We start from the raw sequence: 18,694 nt of genomic DNA on the forward strand, positions 1-18,694 counted from the left end.
GAGTATCACAATGATTCCAACAAATTCTCCCGGCATTCACATGTGCTAGCTGCAGCCTCTTTTGCCTCATGAGTATGTTGTTTTGCGCTACAGAGATGTCACACAAGAGGGCACTGAAAGTCTCCTGACTCTAATCTAGGATATCTCTAGTATTAGTAACAGTTGCTGAGGGAGCACCACAGAAGGCCAGTTTTCAAAAGAACACAAAAAACATTTAACAACAAAGTGCTACAGGAGTCGGGATGTTTATAGCCTCAAATCGAATCTCTAAATGCTAGAGATTAAAGTCCAATCCAATTCCCACTTGCAGTAAAATGTTGTTCTCCTTCCCATGTATGCTTTCCCCATAATTAAGTACATTTTTATACCAATACCTACCTTTGTACTTTTACTCAAGTTCATTTAGACATTTTCAGACCTTTTCTAACATTGCGGTATTGAGACTTTTACTTAAGTAAAAAATGCGAGTACTTTTTCCACCACTGGTAAGTTAGTAGCTGGCTTGCATGATGTGGTCCAGAAAGTTAGTTGTAGAGAAAGTTAATGATGTGTCCTGACTCCTGGCATCAGTACACTATGAACGGTGCCACCGTGTTTCCTTCATATTGACTCCCCTGAGGAGGATATTTCTACACAATGACACGGTGTCTGTCTCTGCTGATAATGCAGTTTATAGACCCTGCTATAATTTGGAAATATACTATAAGGCCTTGTGGAGAAAGATGTCTGGGAGCAGAAAGATAGTAAATACAGATACAGCTTGTTGCACGACAATACAGACCTCCTATCTCCATATTTTACCTCTTGTATTTTTTTAAATGAACAGAGACGACGAAAGTATAACTAAGTATGGTTATATTGCTAGGTATGATGAAACGCTGTGGCTCCATCCGTTGTGCAAAATATTTCTAAAACTACAAATCATATATTTCTATTAATTCTTGCTGCCACGGGCATACAAAGTTTGCTGCTGAAAGGTCCAGTCGGCAGTTTGCCAGATTAACTCTCTCTCTCTCGCACCCGCGCACGGCCGCACGCACACACCACGCACGCGCGCATGCGCACACACACACACACACACACACACACACACGCACACACACACACACACACACACACACACACACACACACACACACACACACACACACACACACACACACACACACACACACACACAAATACCCTGTCACAGATGACTACGGCATAACAAATGGTTCAGCCGATGAAGGATCGTTTCGATTTGCTTGTGTCTGAATAAAGGCCTTAATATTATGGACTGACTCCAGGATGTTATTCATATCGGTCCAATGTTTTTCATCCAGTACATTTGCAAATGGCTGCTCTATAAATACACAGCGTGTACACCGTTGGGAATTGGCCATTTATAGTCCCCATGAACTATTCATAACTCTGGCACTGCATGCTGTCATTTAGTAAACACTGTTGTGACAGTAGGAGAGCTTGGCCCGTGAGTCCTAAACAAACCTGTCGGAGAGTAAGAGGTTAACGTATACGAAGCACAGGTCTGCAGCGAGCATGACACATACAGCTAGGCCGCTCACAATTATTGAACATTTTTCATACATTTACACAAACGAAAACAAATCTTTTTGAATGTATAGTTATTAAATATGTCAGCGATTTCTTTTTTATTTGTCAGATCTGCCCTGTGCAACTTTTGTTTACGAGCCTAAAAAAACAAACAGAGTGCAATGCCCAAAAAACATTCAACAATGAAATTGATAATCGCAAGTGTCATGACAGCCCTATAGACATAGCATGAGCCAACCCCAGCATGCCTCCATGACCTGACCACCCTGTCCACCTTGGCTAGTCACAGACAGCAGCCCTTAGCACCACCCACCCACACAACCACCCTGCCCTTAGCCATTGCCAGCCCCCCTGACACTTGATCTCTGGGTCAGCTGCAGTGGATATTTCTGCTGTGTGTGTGTGTGTGTGTGTGTGTGTGTGTGTGTGTGTGTGTGTGTGTGTGTGTGTGTGTGTGTGTGTGTGTGTGTGTGTGTGTGTGCGCGCGTGCGTGCGTGCTCGTGTGTTTTTGTTTTGTTAATGTCAGAAGGGTTACATTGGTGTGACAGCTTGTCACATGTCACTTGGGTCAAGAAGACAGCTTGAACGGCATTCCTCGGCACGTCCACCCCAGAGCCCTGGCCTGGCCAGCTACAATTCATGGAATATTTCATGCATGCAATAAAATTCTGAATATTCATTTGACTCCGAGAGGGTACAGAATTTAAGTGACGTGAGGGTAAATTTATACACTTTTACTGTGTGCAAGTGTGGCGTACATCCAAACTGCAAGGCCAGATTGGAGAGGAAACAGCCTGAAATCTCTTTGTTGATACAATTTAATATGTTATGGAATGGAGAATCCACTGCTGTCCCTAGAGATCCCTATGCACATTCCTCATTACTACAATAACTAGGTCTGCAGCCATGTTCAAACGTGAGGCATGTTTACTTTTTATCCGTTTCTGTCACAGAAGTCAAACTCCCTGATCTACTAAATATCGGCAGCGTTTCAGATTTTGAGCTTGATAATATTGTCCCTGGTTGCAAGGCTGCAAGCAGCATGTGCTATAATAAGATCAAATGCCACGTACGTTCCTCAATTAATTCACAGATGGAGCTCAGATGGAGCTTGGAGTTACCTAACGCACGTGTTTCACAGTGTTATGTGCAGTTGATTTTACATCTGGATGCTCTATCTGGGTCCATTGTCAGGCTTCTGTGATATCGCACATTACTTGACAGATCACTGTAGAATTGTGAGTGTTAATTTAACGCCAAGTCCAAAAAACAAATCCCTTTATGACATGCACTCAGGATTTTAGTAGTGATGAAATGCGATCTGTGTGTGTGTGTGTGTGCGTGCGTGCGTGCGTGCGTGCGTGCGTGCGTGCGTGCGTGCGTGCGTGCGCACATTATTGTGAAATGCAGGAACTGGTGGTGTTCCTCGCATTGTGACACGATGCATGTCTGAGGAGAAGACATTTGTGTTATCATGTGAACTTGGCATTTTGTTTGTCACATATTTAGCCATGACCTTCTGCAATCTCCACGTGAGAGAGAAAAAGTGAGGGGGCAATGTTTAAGGCTTGGATTTATAGCTAGCCGTGTGCGGGTATCGCATCACAAAAATAAATAAATAAAATTACAAGCTCAAAGCACGTCGCAGCGTGACACATTGTGAGCTTGTAGATCTGCAAGTGTTGATGCTTAAGACCCACGCACAACTAAGTAGGAATGAGGCAGGCACAAGCGAGATGAGCGGTTAGTTTTTTGACGCACGCGACGGAGACGCAACGCGCCCGGTGGAGCCCTGGCGTAAGTGGGGCTCTGCTGTGCAGTGAATAGCATCTTTTCCCTCTATTGTTTCCAGCGTCAAGCCTCGCTGCGCTGGCTTGGAGTGAGACTGAAGTCACAATGGCTTGTAGTGAATATTGGAATAATATAAGCGACTGGCTATTCAGACGGGGTAAAACAGCATGATGTGTCTTATTAGTCAAGTGGTGCTCGCAGCACTTTAGATAATGGGATTAAATGCAGCAGCACTGAGCCGGAAAATATGAAATTGTTGCCACTTTGTTAAGTAATTTAACAGTGTTTGCTTAATTTCTGCATTGTTTCAACAACGGTATCAAAACTTACGTTACGTTTTCTAGCATTGGACCAACAAAATGTGTGGACTATTTTTTTTTCTTCATAATATCCTGCATGAGGCAATTGACACACACACACACACACACACACACACACAAAGCTAGCACAATACTACACAGCACGTCTGAAATAAAGAGAGACTCAGAAGCATGCACAGGAAAAGCGAGAGGACGAAAGAGGAAAAAGCAGAACCTCGGCCTAGGCAAGGCAGGAAGCGCTGCTATAGTCAGGAATGAGGGATCCGGACTTCTCACTAGCCAGATTAATGAGGTCATGCTTCGTGGCGCCTGCCTGTTCACGATATAAGCAGCGCTTCTTCCTAAAACCGTCCTCTGTGATTGTTGTCCCCGTCCCTGAGATTTTGCCAGAGAAATAAGCAACCGCAGGTCTATGAAAACCAGCCCAAAAGAAGCGACCATCGGCCACATGAACACTTCAAAGTTCAAACCTACACGTTTGGAAATAAGACCAAAATAAGCAACTACACACCAAAAACAACGCAACCCACAGCAAAAAACACAAGTCGCTTATAATAAGCGGACATGGCAACACTGGTCTCCACCCCGCCTCCCCTGGAGCGCTGTGCTCAGTGGAGCCACTTGGCCTGGCTCGCTGAGCCAGGCACTAGCACTAGACCACGAAGGTCTCAAACATTTTCATGTCACGGACCCCCATCTGAAATGAATTTGTGCCAGGGACCCCCATAAGGGAAGATTTGTCAACATTATTCAAATATAGGCCATACTGTACTGGCTGGATTGTACTGTAGATTGCCTATTTTCAACAGCCGAAAGATAACATAGGGCATTGTGTTTAAACTGTTCCTCAATGACTCCCTCATGGAACCCCCTAAAAGAGGGGTCCCCAGACCCTACTTTGAGAACCAGAGCTCCAGACAGTACCCAGACGACACTATTACCAGCTTCTGTCCATTTTTGTCGTAGCCGACGGTGTGGGTGTTTCCCACACTGCCATTATTGCAGCATGGTTCGGTTTCACCCGGAGATTTTGTGGAATGCTGGGTATGGAATGCCGTGTGTGATGATTACAAATTCAGGTTGGGTCCCCGGGTGGGTGATTTTTGGAATGTACGACACAAGGGAATCGTGAATAATTCATAACTTTCTATTTCTAAAAACAACTGAAGCGTAATGTGCTTCAAGTCCTGACTCATCCTCACTATGCTATCTTTCCCTTAATTGAAACACGTCGTACATCATTGTTTGTCATGTTGTCAGCTAACTGGGATGTTTTTACAACTTAACCAATTAATCACTTGCCACTTAACCACAAACATTTTCTAAATTATTAAAAAAATGACAAGCTCATGAATAAATGCTGAGAATATAACTACTTATTTTCGAATGTCTTACAATGAAATACCCCGAAATTGGGTCGGTAGGGTCTAAAGTGGTTAAACAAGGCATTCAGTGAATTGGGACCTAGTAGTCCTATATTTAACCTATGATGAATGTGAAAATGGAAAGGCAGGCAATGCTCTAATAATCTGCAATTTACAAGTGCACAATGAAACAGCACTGCCCCCATCCTGGCATCCTGGCCCACCCAAGCCTTTTTCTCCCCCACAAAGGCAGCTGAGTTCAAGGTGGCACTTTTTTTGCTACAGAGCGTTCATGCACTGTTTGCCTCAAAGCCTCACCTGTGACAGCTGAGCTTAATTTATACTAAACCAGCGCTATTCTCTGCATGACTGCAGCCCATTTACCAAGTCATTATTATATAGGAAATGATGGCCTGAAGACTTCATTTACCACAAAGAATGTGTGCGGCATGAAATACAATAGATTGAATCTCTCTCTCTCTCTCTCTCTCTCTCTCTCTCTCCGAGAGAGAGAAAGAGAGAGATAGAGACTCAGTGGACTCAGAGAGAGAGCGAGAGCACTGAGGTTTTAGCTTATCTACCTAAGGCAGTTGGACATCTCCAGCCTTGCACCTGGCAGTGGTGTAAAGTAACTAAGTACACCATTTAACTAAGTAAAATTCTGAGGTATTTTTTACTTTAATGGAGTATTTACAATATTCAATACTTGAATATTGGGACATTCTGCATAATGAGTACATTCTACTTTTGGTACTTTAAGTACATTTTGATACTAATAATTTAGTATTTCTGCATTGCAGTATTGATACTTTTACTTAAGCAAAACGTGCGAGTACTTTCCTCCACCACTGGCACCTGGTACTGTAAGACCTCGGCCTGTCCTCTATGTTTTGTCTGCCCGTCTGTCTCCCTCTAGCTAATGGATAGAAATGGCCCCCATGTTAAAAGATCCAGACCCAGAATTAAAAACAAGGCCTGGAGAGGAGAGGAGTGGGCGTTGGGCTGAGTGATTGTGTAGGAAGTGCTAGTTTCTCGCGTGCGCTAGCATGTAAAGATGACGGTATAGGAAACTAATCTTGCGGTGTGCACAGTGCGAGGGATGGGAGGAGTGGGCGCTTTCCCTCTTCAGATCACTGTCTGGAAGTCACAACAAATCCCCTTTAAGAGCACAGATTAGATTGTAGTGAGCATGCAGGTCACAGAACAAGCCTGGGACTGTGTATAGTCATTGTGGGGAAACCATTACACTGGCAAACCCTTGCTTGAATTGTTGCCATAGCGTACGTGCACTGCACCATATCAGCACCAAACATTTGACCTCTCCGACCTTAACCCATTTAGACCCGAGTTAAAAACATTCACTTTGAAAGAATATATATTCAAAGATTTGCGCCACATTTTTACGATTTTTCAAAAATAGCAGACCTACAAGCTCGTAGCGCGTCATTCGGTGGCGCGCTATGAGCTTGTAGATCTGCTATTTTTCAATAGCTAAATTATAACATAATGTTTAAAGCACCAAAAGGGGTTCCCGCCCCAAAATGGGTTAAGATAACACAATCAAGTGGATTAGTTAAATACTTGGTGAGGTTCAAGGATTTGGATTTCCACATTGCAGTTAGAGCACTGTATGCCACTCTAAGCCATTTATTTTATTTGACTGTGGAACTCGACTGTCTGTGCGATGCAGATAACGAGCAGAGTGAAGAGAGAGCCTGGATGATGGCCAGATATGGAGTTCAATCAACACACTTTACCTCCAAGGATATCATGTGGTCTTGTGAAGGACTTCCTCCGTGCAAAGGCTTAGTTCTTCTCAGACTGACCTTCAGTTGTTTGTACCTCCTCTGCAGGTACTTTATAATTACCGTTGTGCAGGAGGGGATGACTGACATTTTGAATCTCCCTGCTCCCTGTGAGACAGGCAGTCCACTGTCAAAGCCATGCCTGTCTGTTTGAGTACTCCAACTACCCTCCTCCTGAGAGACACGAGTCTCAGGCCCATGACTGTCTGTTTGAGTACTCCAACTACCCTCCTCCTGAGAGACACGAGTCCCAGACCCATGACTGTCTGTTTGAGTACTCCAACTACCCTCCTCCTGAGAGACACGAGTCTCAGACCCATGACTGTCTGTTTGAGTACTCCAACTACCCTCCTCCTGAGAGACACGAGTCTCAGGCCCATGACTGTCTGTTTGAGTACTCCAACTACCCTCCTCCTGAGAGACACGAGTCTCAGGCCCATGACTGTCTGTTTGAGTACTCCAACTACCCTCCTCCTGAGAGACACGAGTCCCAGGCCCATGACTGTCTGTTTGAGTACTCCAACTACCCTCCTCCTGAGAGACACGAGTCTCAGACCCATGACTGTCTGTTTGAGTACTCCAACTACCCTCCTCCTGAGAGACACGAGTCCCAGGCCCATGCCAGCTCGGCTGCCATGTTGACTTTGGAGGAGGACAAGAGAGACGCACGCCTCCCAGGCACTTGGCTCGGTTGTTTGTCGGTCCAATGTAGGAGGTTTGGCCCTGAGCTGAGACCAACTGCTCCCACAACCTACTGATCAGCTGAATCACACATTGAAAAACATGCACTGTACCCATCAATAGTTGCTATGAAATTTAGCCACCTCTGGTGTCCCTATTTTGGGCATGTCATTATAGGGGGGGGGGGGGGGATTTTGCTATTCATCATGAATGATAGGGTTTAAGACAAGTGGTTAGCATGCTATGTGAAATTGTCATATTATACACATTGCGCGAGTACTGAAATGTTTGCAGCACAGTGTGCATGAATCATTTAGCTACTGTGTTTTGTACAATTCTTTGGTTGCATCATGGTTTCTTTCATCTATATTTCTAGAATAGCCTGAATTTCTCTTTCGCTTCTACATACAGTAGTTTTACCAATCATTGCATTCTCTATCACCGTGCTTATAGCTGATGTCATGGACAGGACAGGGATATGGAGTCTAATTGCCTGAGCTTTCCCTCATACAGAGAGACAAGACTGTATCTTGAAGGGTTAAAAGGAGCACGAGACAATAGACACGAGGAAGAAAAGGTTTTATGAAGCCTGATTTAGGATATACTTCAACCGAGTCAGTTTTCAGTTCTTCAATTCTTTTCAGAGAGCGACACGGCTGTACAACAAGGTATAAATGAGCTTTTATGCTGCTGGAGAGGCTTTGTGGGAACATAATGGAAGCAGAGAAGTTGATACTCTGCATACAGAGCACAACAGAGGCCGAGTTCAATCAGCCGGAGCCTGCAGCTCTGGCTCTCTGGGAACAAGAATCAAATAAGACAGAGGGGAGAAACCATAATTAGGTTCCCCTGCTCCCTGCTTCTTAAATCTCATCTATTCTTGGATATAATCTGAAGGCCTTTGGTCGATGCCCCCTCCCGTGCCCTGGATCACTTCATATTAGGAACCCTGCTGGTCGAACTGATGGCAAAAGTAATCAGAATTAATGTCTGCTGATACGCCTCAACCGGGCTGTTGTTGCACCGCTGTTGCTGTGAGTGGAATACTATACACACACTGCACAGGCTCAAAGACTGTCAGAACCATTTGCGTTTCCCTCCCTGTGGTAGTGGTGTTGCCGCCTGCCCGCTTTGCGGTGAGAGAGCGTGTGTGTGACTGATGATGACTCATTCTTTGTGTGAAACTACTTCTGGGACACTATACAGTAGGTCCGCCCACGCAAAATGCTCCCTGCTCACTGAACTCTGTGAGGGTACAAATGTAACCAAAATGGTTACATTTTGTCAGTGGTGTAAAGTAACTAAGTAGATTTAATTAAGTACTGTGGCCAGACAGTGGCCTTGTGGTTAGAGTGTCCGCCCTGAAACTGGGAGGTCGGGTGTTCGATCCCCGGCCGGGTCATACCAAAGACTGTAAAAATGGGACCCAATGCCTCCCTGCTTGGCACTCAGCATCAAGGGTTGGATTGGGGGTCAAATCAACTAATGATTCCGGAGCGCTGCGGCTCACCGCTCCAAGAGATGGGTCAAATGCGGAGAACAAATTTCACTGTGGTAACTTGTGTGACTAATCGTACGACTTTGACTTTGACTTTACTCAAGTACAAGTTTGAGGTATTGTTGAGGGGGCGCTAGCCCCTCCTATGTCCAGCTTTGAGGGAAACACAAACATTGAATGCCATTGTCCATGAATTGCCAGCTTTGAGTGTTTATGTAAACACAAACATTGAAGACGAAGGTGAGAACGCAAATTGTGATTGGCCGGAATGAGATGATGTATGATGATAAGAGCGACCCTCACTTCACATGCGTGTGATTTATTTACTTTTACTTGTATTACTTGATTATTTCCAATGTCCAGTACTTTTACTTCTACTCTAGGTAAAACATTTGAGTACTTTTTCCACCTCTGGATTTTACTGTGTACACATTTACAGTACATCCCCAACCACGACTGCGGGCTGACATGCATACATGTGCTGCCACTTAAAGTGTTGAGAGAAACCATCCGGAATGTGAAATGTTACTTCGCGAGTTCATTCCCCCAATGCGAGCAAGCTGTGCAACCTCCCCATCCACCCATAGCCCGCTTCTCTGGACCCGACCAGCCTGCTTTTGTTACTGTCTGCCTCGCTAATCCAACCCAGTCATCACACAGTCCACACAGACAAAAAGAAGCTCTGGAGGTCGAATGCCATTCCAGTGCATAGCCTTCCCCGGCACGCGACGCCAAAACTTTTCAGCATGGCATCGCGGAAGGACGATGTGCCATATGCTCTTTCATCATCTGTTTTGGGCCTCCTTGTAGCCAGGAAGAAGTCCCCTCGTCCCGCTGTGTAGGAGCCCGTTGTTTTCTAGTTACACACAAGGATATGGTGTCTCTCTTTGGGGTGGTAGAGCGGTGCTCTACAAACATTATTCCCATGGGCCCTATACTTAGTAGAAAGGATTTCCACGGGCTACACTGTATTTATACATTTGCAGAAAACAGCTGACCTACAAGCTTACAACGCATCGTTCTGCTGTGTTCAGCGACTGTACACCCCAGAAGAGGGATGCTAAGGTTCAAGTGTAAGCACTATTCTGTTTGTACTCGACTACATTTACTGTAGGCACCTCTAATGGTTATATAAATATATATATAGCACCATTTGACAAAGGTACTAAATAACACCTTTGTCCATTGGTGATAAGTGCTATGATAGCATACAGTAGCACCCCTGTGATTACGAGAATTAAGAAGCACTTTTAGTGCTTTTTAGAACCATTTCTGTTTACCATGTTATGTTATAAACATAAGATGCTAGCTAGTATATCTACTTGTCAGTCTATTTAGTTGCAGCTCATACTTTTTATGAGCTATTATTCCTTCACCTTGTTGTTGTTTGACAAAAGTTCATGGCACTTAGGCTGACCTTTGCACTTTGCTTGGAAGCTTCTGCTGCTAAGTGCCTAAATTGACACAAATGAAACGGAAACTGTGGACAGACCGGCACTCTGTTGTCCGTACCATTCCAAGCGACTGTCTCACCTTCACTCACTCACATTCCTGGCATCAGGGCCAGAACAATTTGCTCAGTGTCTTGCAGTTGAAATATCTGTCATTGAGGACCAGACTGTGGTTAAATGTTAACACAGGGCGTCTCGCCCTCACTGTCACCACCCCCTCTGACCTGTGGTTCCTCCACTGACAACATCTCTCCTCCCGCTCCAGGAGGATTTATATTCCACCCCAACCCCTGACCAAACCCCCCCACCCCCCCAACCCCGTTATCGCCTGGGTCCAAACAGAAGCCTGCAGTGTGTGTCAAAAAGAAACGGCAGCGCAAGGCAGGTGTGGGCAGTAACATAAACCTGATTTATTGGTTGCCGATCTAAACGCGCATTCATTGTGAGCTTGTAGATATAGGCTATTTTTGGTATGCGACACAGTGCATAGCCAGGTGTAAATCAGTCATAAGTAGTAGTAGTAGTATAACAATATGGATGCACTCTAATCTTCTATCTCACTCTGTCAGCTGCAGTAACGTGCAGCCAATCTAATTATATCCAATTTCATGGGGAATAGTATAAAGATTATAAAGACTATAAAAAATAACAACAATCCCTGCAGACCAGAGAAGTGAAAAGGTGACACAATGTGATTTCCTGAGATGATGCTGTGACTCATCACAAAATATAACAATAATAATAATAATAATAATAATAATAACAACAATAACAATAACAATAACAATAATAATCATTATTATCTTCTATTTGCAAATTGAGATTGTGAGTTAAATATTTATGTGGAGGTGAGGGGTCGTTTCTGGGTTTTTGTAAAAGCTCCAGAGTGAAGGAACCCGTGCAAGTTTACAGTTTGGAGCTGTGTGGAAAACTAGTCATTAAGTTCACACATTCCTCTCTCCTGCGGAGTGAAGAATTATCTCCAGTTCTAATGAGGATAACAATGTCAGCAGAAGAGCTTTTGGAGGGGGAACCATTCGAGGATGTACAATTTTGGGCGAAGAAAATGGCTGTGATCTTTTCATGGGAATGTACCAGCATAGGCTGCAATTAAGAAAACGTTCTTGGAAATGACGCGTTGACTGACGACAAGCGCCCGGAGACGCCAGGCTTTATTGTGGGACGGGGAAATGAAAGGACAGCAGTATGGCTTCAGTTAGAAGGTTTAATATTCACCACCTGTGGCCTTAAAGTACCAAAAGTTTGAAAGTACTCATTATGCAGAATGTGTTTTTCTAATGTATAAAATGTATAAAGAACTATTGAAAATAGCAGATCTACGAGACGTGTTGTGAGCTTGTAGATCAGGTATTTTCAAATAGCCAAAGTTGAATTAGGACCGAAGTGGTTGGTGTATGTTTTGTAATAATAATAATCAAAAGCTACAAAGTGACAACTAGTAACTGATGATTTCTAATAATTGTAGTGGAGTAAAAGTATAAAATGTGCCTCTGAGATGTAGTGGAGTAGAAGTAAAAGTACAGAAAATAGCAAATACCTCAAAATTGTACTTGAGTAAAATGCTGTGGACAGCTCAGAAACCTGCCATACCAATGACATCATTGATTGGGGATTCACACAACTAATAGAAACCACAGTGTTTCTCTTCCTGGAAAGTTAGCATGCTGCAATAGAATCCATTGTTCTTGCATTAATAAATATAATAATAATAAAGTTTGAGATCTTGTTTTGAAATGTCCAAACCTGCCTACTGATTACGGTATGTCATTGGTATTGCAACTGTCCACAGCCATCGCTCCTCTGAGACACTGGAGTGAATAGACAGAAATTATGTAATATTTTAATGAGCATTAAGGTTGAAAATGGCCAAAGTGGTCCTTTAACTTTGAGGAGTGTACTAATGGAATGCATTCACAGATCCATTTGGTTCCATTAGTATACACTGTGGAGTGAGGATAAATGAACACTGGGATTCTACTGTGTGCCAGTGTTGAATGCCAGATACAGCTCCATATGGCCTGTTTCTGACTGACTAATGGTGTGTCTTTTCCCAGGACTCTACAAAACTACAAATAGATGCTACAAAGGCTTATCTTTCACTTTGATGGAAAAAAGAAGTCTCACTCAATGGATCTGCATGTCGCCTCACACCGCCTGCTGTATTTGTCTTTCTAATCTAGAGGAAGCAGCCAACAGCAAATCTCACCGGGCCCAAGCTATATATATCCCTATACCTTCAAGACAGCTCTAATACGTGATTAATACGATCAAGAATCTTGCCTCTCTACTGTGGGGGCCTTTTTTTTGTTAGATCAGGTTAAACCCTGTAGTGGTGGGCTTAACTCAAAGTGAAACAGCCTTTTCTCTCCCCTCTGGGATAAAATAGTTGCCGAACATTGTAGGCCAACAGAGCTGGAAAGTCCAGCTGTCAGATACATACAGTAGAGCTCCACACAGTATAGTCATCTCTAGAAGAGTGTACCGTTTCAGATCCAGCAGGGAAGCCCTTCACCTGGGACTGTGGGATTCTGTCCCAGCCCTCGATATACGTACTGTACAGTACATAAATGGTAAATGGTGCATTTATAGCGCCTTTATCCAAGGCACTTTACATAGATTGTGCATTACATTCACCCATTCAGTAACCATGCAAGGCACCAACCTGCACATCAGGAGCAATTAGGGGTTCAGCGTCTTGCTCAAGGACACTTCGACACTTCCCTGCACACTGCCGCGCTTTTCTGATTTTTAGTAGCGTTTTTCCGCCGGTTTTCCAACAAAAAATGCGTCCAGTTTGCAAGGACCTTAACTCTGGGGGAGCCTGGGATCAAACTGGGAACCTCACGGTTCCCATCCGGCTGCTCTACTGGCCACTCTACCCCTGATCCACTGCCACCTGCACATTAGGCAGGGTGTGGAGACTGCGGAGTCTGTATAGAGCAGATCGCTGGTTCTCAACGTCGGGTCTGGTGGACTACCGGGGTGTCTGAAATGGACGCTTACAGGTCTGCACAGTAACTCAGAGTGTACTACAAATGGAACCAAATGGACCGTCTCAGAGTTGACCCATTAAGACCTGAGGCCCGAATATTCTACAAAATGCCTTCTAAATCAGTAGTTATTTTTTACCAAAATGTTCAAAAACAGCAGATGTACAGTACAGTATAAGCTTGCAGTGCAGCACAAAGTGACCTCGAGCACCTGTTTGCAGTTACTGATAACTATGGACCACACATTGCTTCCTCTTCTTTCTGCTCAACGTTGATATGCATCAAATTAGTTAACTTGCTATGATGTTCTTGCTCTGCATGGGAACCACAATCCACACTGCCAAAAAATCCAACCAGCCAATTGGTTCCATATCTACACTCAAGAGTTACAGACCTGTGAAAGGGTCCATTTGGACACCTGGTGGTCCCTGAACCCCGCGTTGAGAAACAGCTGTATATGGTTGACAACAGCCTGCTCATGGCACTAGTCCTATAGTCCATGGTCTGTACTGTATATGGTTGACGACAACAGCCTGCCCATGGCACTAGTCCTATACTCCATGGTCTGTATATGGTTGACAACAGCCTGCCCATGGCACTAGTCCTATACTCCGCATGGTCTGTATATGGTTGACAACAGCCTGCCCATGGCACTAGTCCTATACTCCATGGTCGTTAAAGAGTTGAGATGAATTAATGAAATTCAACATGTGTGTGATACTCACAAGGCCCTTCTCTCAGGAGGCCACAAGGAACTGGGTCAGACGTTAAGTGAGGGCAGTTGGTCATATGAAACCAAACAATGACACTGTAACAATATGGATACTCTCTGTCTGCAGTAACATGCAGCCAATCCAATAACATCCAATTACATGGGGAAGATTCAGGCTATATTATATTTCATTAGCTATAAAAAATAACAACACTCCCTGGAGAATGCATAATAATAAATGAAGCTGAATCCCTCCTTGTCAAATTGAATATAGACGTGCTTCATTCCCTTAACAACCTTTGCAAATTATGAAGGAGCTGTGAAAGCAGCCTAACTTGATTAGCAATGAAAATCCCAAACACACTTTGTTTTATGTTCTCTTGGAGCTTGATCGATGCAGGATTATTGGGTAATTATTGAAAAAAAAGAAAAAACATATATTATTTATTATTTGAGTTTCTATTTGTGAACATTTAACTTCCAAGCAAAACATATTTTAAAACGTTTTGATAGATATTTAGATTTGTATACATATATATTACAAACATTGGCTACATAACGGTATCAGCCAAAAGAAAAGGTAAAAAAAAAGGCTGATATATAGGTCAGCTCAAATGTTCCCACTATTATCAGGAGATCAATAACATTAGCGTTTTACTTTGTTAAAGGTTGACGTGCACGCTTGACCCTTTGACCTCCCCGAGTCCAAAGCGGCATCTTTAGATTTATGTCTTAAGAGGAGAGGCTAACTTCAGACGGCAAAAGGGAAAACAAACCATTTCTCTCCCCAACCTCATCCCTGCATTTCCAGATGCGTCAAACAAAACAAAAAAACTACACAAGTACCTTATTGTCTGCGAGGCGGCTCGGCATTCTCCTAGTTAAGTGACTAAGAGGGGACTCTCGGCAGCAGCATGCCCCAACAACATGTGATCGTCCCCATCTAAATAGTTTCCAGCATGATATCAGCCTGAATCAAGGCCTACAAAAGGCTGCATTGTACGCCTTGCATACGGTTGATGTGCATAGGGGCTGAACGAGGGCCATTGTGCAGCCACCGCTCGTACTCCCAAAAGGCAAAAAAAAAAAAATAGCAAGGCTGAGGCTGCAGGGGCTTCATTCCTTCCTCAATTGAAACGGCGGCCTAAGCAGATTCTCCTCAGGGTTAATTACTCGCTGTGAGGCGCATGACTGGTTAACCCCGTGATGCTGGGGCAGAGACGGTCCGGTGCTTAAGTGCAATTCAATGGTTCTCTCAAACACTATCACGTCAAGGACCCCTTCATTGATATGCATTTGGCCGCAGATCCCCATTTGAAAAGACGTTGTGCCAGGAACGCCCCCACAAGAGCACATTATGTTGTCAAGATCTGTCAAAATGTGCGGTTCTACAAGCTATAGCTGAATGTTTTTTAAAGTGTTCCTCGTCTTCCTGGGAGGACCCCCTGGAACCCAATCAAGGTCCCCTGGGGGTCCCCAGAAACCCAGTTTGAGAACCAGCGGTTCTAATTTATACCACATCGTACAGCAGTACTGCAAGTACTAACATAAAAAAAAATATTATTTTTTTATTGAAAATCTGTTATACACTCTCATCATATGATGAGGCATAAGGCTATAGTGTATGCCAGCCATGGATAAAATGGCCTTTAAAAGGTCATTACACAATGGGTCGGGATGTTTTATTCATGCAATTAATTTGCCCCAAACTGTATTTTTTTTTGTTTCAAGTACTTTCACACAAAACACAAATATTGCGCGGCAACAAAGCAATGCAATTCATTCGGAACACAATTGTCACCACTAATAAAGGCATCAACCTGCATGAATGAGGCATCGACCCCATGAATAGTTTTGACTATTCATGGGGTCTAATAGTGCTGCAAATGTCGTATTGTGTGTATTCACCAGAGACACAGGGACATCTATTTGCATACTACTATCAACATTCTAAGTTTATCCTCGTGGGGCACTACAGTAACTTATCGTTAGTATTAAAAATATCTCCACAAAGGAAAGAAGACGTACATCGTCTCTGTCACCTCACTTCACATCCTCTTTGGGAGACCCCCGGCCAGCGGGGCGAGGTCACATTACTGCTTGGTTTTTAAACAGAAAGGCTGCGGAGGAAGGAAGTGGAGAGCAGCAGAGAGGATCTGGAGAGACGGGCAGGAAGCCACCACTGCTTCTCCATGTCCGCTCTACACCACCACGGAAACAACAAACACTTGTTCACGTGCACGAGCACGGGCACTCATTGACGACGACTACGTCGCACGCGCAGAACATACCACGTACATCCCCACCCCTGCCTGGCCCTGCCTGGTTGGTGTACAGTACACATTCACAGAACATACCACGTCCATCCCCACCCCTGCCTGGCCCTGCCTGGTTGGTGTACAGTACACATTCACAGAACATACCACGTACATCCCCACCGCTGCCTGGCCCTGCCTGGTTGGTGTACAGTACACATTCACAGAACATACCACGTACATCCCCACCGCTGCCTGGCCCTGCCTGGTTGGTGTACAGTACACATTCACAGCGACGTGCTACACACTACAGAGAGTAACCCACTTTCAGTGACCCCCCCACATGCAGCCTGCCGCCCACTCCAGCATGGCAATGAGGGGCCAGATTGTGAGACGTCTATGCAAAGCTGTGGGGCTTCTGTTGAGAACTACACATGGAGAGTGCCCTGTACAAAGTTCTAGGCAAATAATTAGCCAGGTTAAGCTTGTAGATCTGCTATTTTTGCTTTTTTTTTTTATGTTGAAAATTAATACATATTTTGGGAAATTTGCCCAAAATAGGGAATCCTATGCCACGGTACTCATCGTACACCCATACTGTATGATGAAGTATACATTTGCTTGAACCGATGTCTGACCTATTCTGTCCAATGTGTTTTGTGTATTTTTGTTGTTATTCTGGTGCAAAAACATTTTACAAATTTTACAAACAACTTTCACATATCCAAATGACGGTCTACCTGTTACTTTTCTAAATAATAATACATAGTACATACATAATTTGCCTGGGCCAGCAACCATGTGATCTTTCAACCAATCAGCGTTTCCATGTCCAACAACAAAGTGCTGTGATGTGAAAACCAGCGACACACACACACACACACACACACACACACACACACACACACACACACACACACACACACACACACACACACACACACACACACACACACACACACACACACACACACACACACACACACACACACACACACACACACACACACACACACACACACACACACACACACACACACACACACACACACACTTCACTGGGTAAAAATCAATGCCGCCAATAAATAATGTGTATTCACCCGTCTACTGTGTACAGGACCTTTCAAGGAGATATTTTTTACCAGCTGTGACAGCGTGGCTGGTAATGCATTTGTTCACCTTGTGAGTCTTACATGTGTTTTCTCTATCTGTCTGAGGACAGATTGTTTCAACAACCGTGCATGATGCAGTCATCAAACAACAGGTGTAAGTAGGGGCACAGCAGTAAATCCACGGAATCGGTTTAGTCGTTAGAATTAAAAACAAAATAATAAAAAAGTACATAAAAAACTGTATTATGTATTCTTCACGCAAAGCTGTCCCCTCCCCCATGGTGGGTCTCATGGGTGAATCCACTCCGTACATGTGGAGGTCACATCCATCCACAGATATAGAAGCCAATACGCTGCCTCGTTAAAATGTATGAGACATGGGAAGAGTAAAAATAGTTAATTAGACCTAACCATAAAGGTTAAGCCAGTCCACTGTGTGAAAGGATTATGAAAGCATTAGGCATGGAAATGTACCGGCTAATTCCCTACGGAGCAGAATGGATTATCAAAGTTTTACATGTGTGAATTAAAGTTTGATTAAATTGCTTGTAGGAGGTACAGTACAAGACTTGTGGATATCGTTAAGCAAGACTTTCCGCAGCCGGAAGCAATTGAATGTGATTGTGTCTGGTCGTATACTATAGAGCGCCGCAGTCCCGCCCCCTTTCAGAAAAGCGAGTGGCCCAGGAAATGAAACCCCAATGCATTCTTCCATCGGCACTTCTAATATAATTTATTTAAAGACGGTTACGCCGCGGACAAAGCCAACTCGGATCGTGACAAATCATGACAATGAACACAATGTTTTGGGCCGATCAAATAATTTATAAGACGAAAAACAAAACAAAAAGTGTTGTCTCCTGACTTTCTTTTCTTCTTTCTAATGATTTGATCGGCCCAAAACATTGTGTTCATTGTCATGATTTGTCACGATCCGAGTTGGCTCAGCATTGGTTCTCAACCTTTTCTGGATCAGGGTCCACTTGAAAATCTCCAAAGTGTTCCTGGCCAACCCATCTGACCACAGCCGATAGGTTAAGTGAGTGCTGGTCAGATGGGTGGGCCACAAGCGTTTTCAGGACCCTACAGAGATCACATTCTCTATGTCAGTGGTTCTCAACCAGTGGTCCGGGGACCACC

At 44.0% G+C, this 18,694-nt stretch overlaps 1 protein-coding gene across 2 annotated transcripts in view; it reads right to left on the reverse strand.

Annotated features, from left to right (window-relative positions):
* Positions 1–18,694, reverse strand: part of rhbdf1a (rhomboid 5 homolog 1a) — a 53,985-nt gene that overhangs the window by 20,305 nt on the left and 14,986 nt on the right. The window lies entirely within an intron of this gene.

Source organism: Protomyctophum bolini, assembly GCF_963924005.1.
Source record: "Protomyctophum bolini genome assembly, chromosome: 11".
In the NCBI taxonomy this organism is placed as follows: Eukaryota; Metazoa; Chordata; class Actinopteri; order Myctophiformes; family Myctophidae; genus Protomyctophum; species Protomyctophum bolini.